General features: G+C 36.3%; 1 long non-coding RNA gene across 2 annotated transcripts; it reads left to right on the top strand.

Annotated features, from left to right (window-relative positions):
- Nucleotides 1–1,328: 1,328 nt before the first annotated feature.
- LOC119734771 lies at nt 1,329–3,549 on the top strand. 2 transcript variants are annotated; one of them, XR_005272118.1, is made up of 4 exons: nt 1,329–1,412; nt 2,602–2,745; nt 2,932–3,037; nt 3,465–3,549. It is a non-coding gene; the product is annotated as an uncharacterized LOC119734771 (long non-coding RNA). The 2 variants fall into 2 exon arrangements; XR_005272117.1 differs by lacking the exon at nt 1,329–1,412 and having other exon boundaries at nt 2,106–2,745.
- The last annotated feature ends 589 nt before the right edge of the window (nt 3,550–4,138 follow it).

Here is a 4,138-nt window from a genome sequence, read left to right as displayed (position 1 = left end):
GTGGATAAACAGTAGTTAGTTGATCATGCATCTTGTTGGTTTAGTATTGTCTCCAGTTACAGTAAAGTCAGAGACAAACGGGTAACCACCCAGCTAACACATCACGTTGCCACAACGTTGTGCAAAGTTGTGAAAATGTTGTCATTTGGTAACGTGTCACGATGACATTCAAGCAACGTTGACACAACGTTTGACTGTATAATTGTTGGTTGTAAAAATGTTGTATATCGGTAATTTGTACAACGTTGTACGAAAGTCATCATATGACATTGTATTGACGTTGTATGGTGGTCGTTTCACAATCGTTGTAATAAAGTAATAAATATGACGTTGTGGTTACGTTGAATGTAGGTGTTTTCATGATGTTGTTTTTAAGTTGTCAATGTTACGTTGTGAGAACGTTGTAATTTAGAATGTTTACAACGTTGCTGTGAGGTTATAATCATCACGTTGAGTTAACGTTCCATCTACGTTATTTTATAACGTTTTTTTTTTCAGTTGTGAAAATCACATTGACACGACGTTGTAGTTTGGTATTTCAAAACGTTGCTGTGATGTAATAATCATGACGTTGTTGTAACATTGTATGTGGGTACTTTACAACGTTGTTGGTATGTTGTCAATCTCACGTTGTCATGACGTTGTAGATAAATATGTACACCACGTTGCTGTGTTCATGACGTTATGATGACGTTGCATAAAAGTCTCATCATAATGTCGTTGTTAAGTTGTAAATATCATGTTGTCGTGACATTGCAGTTTGGTATTTTCACAGCGTTGCTGCTATGTTGTGAACCTCACGTTGCTGTAACGTTTTATAAAGGTGTTTTGACACTGAATTTAAGTTGTAATTATGCTGTGGGTTATGATCCATGCTGTTGTGGTATTGACAAAAACATTGTGATTACGATTTACTGAATGTGAAGTGAACATAATGTTTTAATTAATGATGTTTTATTTGATAATAATTAACATTTGGGTGCCGCCTTGCATTAATAATGTAACTCATGAAATTTCGAGCATCATCATGTGTGTTTTGTCGTAGTAGGAATATAATGTTTCCATATATTTTTCTAATGGTCTAAGATGGATGAGATCGTGGTCAAAGCGTGACTGTTTCCCGCTCATATTCATTGTTGTATACTCAATGTATATATTTATTGCACACACCAACGTAACTTGAAATATGATTCCTGTTCTCAAAGAAAATATTACCATGGCGCATGCGCGTCAGCAGAAATTCCACGTCCAGACCGCGTGATAGCTTATTTGAATCGCTCTGCTCAGTCGAGTCAGCGATCTAGCAGCAGCAGCTCACTAGTATAATGGTCGCCGACTCGCCGTTCAGTTGATGTGAATTAGCCATGGTCACCACTGAAGCAAGTTATTTTCACTACAGCATTTCTTAGAAGGTAGGAATGACATTTTCTGTATCTTGGCTTCATTCTTGTGTCGAACACATTGTCTAAAAATCTGAAGAAATTGGATCAAATTAAAGTAAAACAACTTTTCGAACAAAGTCGCTGTAAAAAAATGAAGATTTTCCTATGCCTATCATCTTGGGTTTTTTTTATAAATGTTGAAAATGTTCTTCAGACTCGATCAGAATAAATGTAGATTAATTAAGAGTGAAAATATGTGCCTCAATTGAGATTGGAGGCTCGTCAATGCGAACAGTTTTGGAGGATCATACACTGAAAGAAACGTTCAAGTCATCTGGTTTTAAATTTAATAATAAAATCTTGGTAATATTCCAAGGAAATAATATTCATGTGGATCAGATTTACTCGAATTCATGTGAGACATGTTAGACCTTTTTAACAACACTTTAGGTTGGAAAGTTATTTGTTCGATAGTTATATTTTTAGATAAAACAGATATTGTTTTAGCAAATGGCAAAATGTTGGAAGTGTATACATTATATCGAGAAGACTTTTGATTTGTGTACTATAGTATAGGCTTATGTTTTTATTTTTTTTCAAATTGATGAATTAATCAAACTGTAACAATATTGTATTGAGATACCCATGATACCCGAGCCAACAACCGTGAAATTGTATACCTGGGGTATCTCTTAATTTATAGATCTGATTTGATTTTCTCTTAACTAAAACTTGCGCAAATTTAAGCATAAACAGTCCGTTATAAAATTCCCGCTCAAAGACAGTGTACGGTTGTAATACTAATAGCAACGCGCATTAGCATTTCAGTCCCAAGGGTCAGGCCTAAAGTTCACGTACCAGGACTGTACTCGTATAAACGGTCATCTGGCTTTCGTTGGCTCGTACATAACAAGTGTATACAGTTTCAATCCGGGCTTTCGGGCTGTATAGCTCCCAGGGTTTGGCGTGATTTATGGGAGTTTGACCAAAGTGTATGGAGTAGGGTTCAGGGCCAGGTCAGCACTGTTACAAGATCAATGAAAAATACGCGAACTATAAAAGCCTTTTCTAAAACTAGGGTCATTTGTAGACTAGTTTTTGTGTGTGAAAAATAAGACATTATATGGGTTGAAGAGCACGGGGACATCATGATACTGTGTTCAAACTTTATTAGTTTTACATATTACTCAACCTTAACAAACATCGTTACTTTCTCCAGGTAGGCAGTACACAGGTTTGCTATACGTGAGTGCACTGGCTGCTGGATGTGGCATGTTTTAACTTTTAACTTCAGCAGTCTTCGAGGGAAGAAGTTTCTAATTATTTTGAAGACCAACCCATACATCTCTTCAAGGTTGTTGCTGTAAGTAATTCAACATACATGACCTTTTTATACATGTATCTCTGTAAGATGGTGAAATTAACTTTTAATGTGTTGAAAATACACCTTGGTCGAAATAGACGAATTGCTGTTTCCTTTTAAAATGTCGGTAGTTTCTCGTGTACATTTTGATATAGCATTAAATTCATGTTTTCTATCATTTATTAGGGGCCTGCATGACAACTCGTCGAGTAGCAGAGGCCAAGGCGAGGGGAGGACATAGCTTCATTCTGGAAGTTTGCCCCACTAACAAGCCCGGAGGGCAAGATTCAGGGTAATATTAATTACACCAAATTACTGTGAACAGTATTTAAGTTGCCTGTAAAATTAACAAGTAGGCCTGGGCCTACAGAGTAAGAAAACAACTCTTTTATATAAGGCAAAGTTATCTTAATGTCGACTTCACACTAATGGCTGAAGACAACAGTGTAATATCTATCCAAGATATACAAACTTGTACACTGGAAGTTGTTTGCGGATGGTGTACTCTTTACCAGAATTGCCTTTGAAGCATTAATCGCAGTACGCTTGCGGAACACAAAAATGAAATGTCAGTACATTTTGTTTACCTTCTCATGCACAATAATGATCCAAAAAGAAGTGACAGATAATCCAAAAATAAGTCGGTTGGTCATCATCGGCTGTCCACCATCTGGACAAATCTTTACATTTATTTGTTTCTATTTTGTGTGTGTGTGCAGAATCCTGCCAACCCTGCCAACGCTGTTCAGCCCGCCGACCCTGTCGACCCTGCAAACCCTGAAGATGATGAATAACGACACTGCATCTTTTGCGTGAAAATAAGTGCATCGCTCGTGCTCTTCAAAATTTGTTTTCTTGTAGGCCTATTAGGGCTTCCCTATTTATCTCCGTGGTTCTCATAATTATTTTTATTTGCCCTTATATGAAGCCTAGTCGGTCAGTCAAAAAGCAATAACAATCTGAACTAAAGTTGCACTCGTAAAGATGGTAAACTAAATGATGCAATAAGTTTATCATGATTTTATATCACTGAATACAATTTTTAAAAAACCCATTTTGGCCAATTATAGACGACTTACAGTAATGTCTGGACGAAGCATCTCATTAACAATTTAGTTGTAGTGGCAGCAATATTATAATGAGAGGCAAAATTCTCTCATCTGTCTTTCTTCCTCTGATTTCCGTAAGCCGTAATTTTCAAGTCGAGAAAAAAATATGATATTCAATTTAAATAACATTTCAGAATAACACAGAGCTAGTTGCTCGAATGCAATATTCTTTGTTTTTTTATTTGGAAAAAAATTGTCTGTGAATGGGGTTTTGGAAATTGTCGGCGGAAAAACATATCCCAAAATAGGGTCGATTAAAAAATGAGAACCAAAGAAATATAAGG

The sequence above is a fragment of the Patiria miniata genome, unplaced genomic scaffold, assembly GCF_015706575.1.
Source record: "Patiria miniata isolate m_02_andy unplaced genomic scaffold, ASM1570657v1 HiC_scaffold_28, whole genome shotgun sequence".
NCBI lineage: Eukaryota > Metazoa > Echinodermata > Asteroidea > Valvatida > Asterinidae > Patiria > Patiria miniata.
The sequence above is the reverse complement of the archived record's forward strand: the minus strand, read 5'-3'. Positions and strand labels throughout refer to the sequence as shown.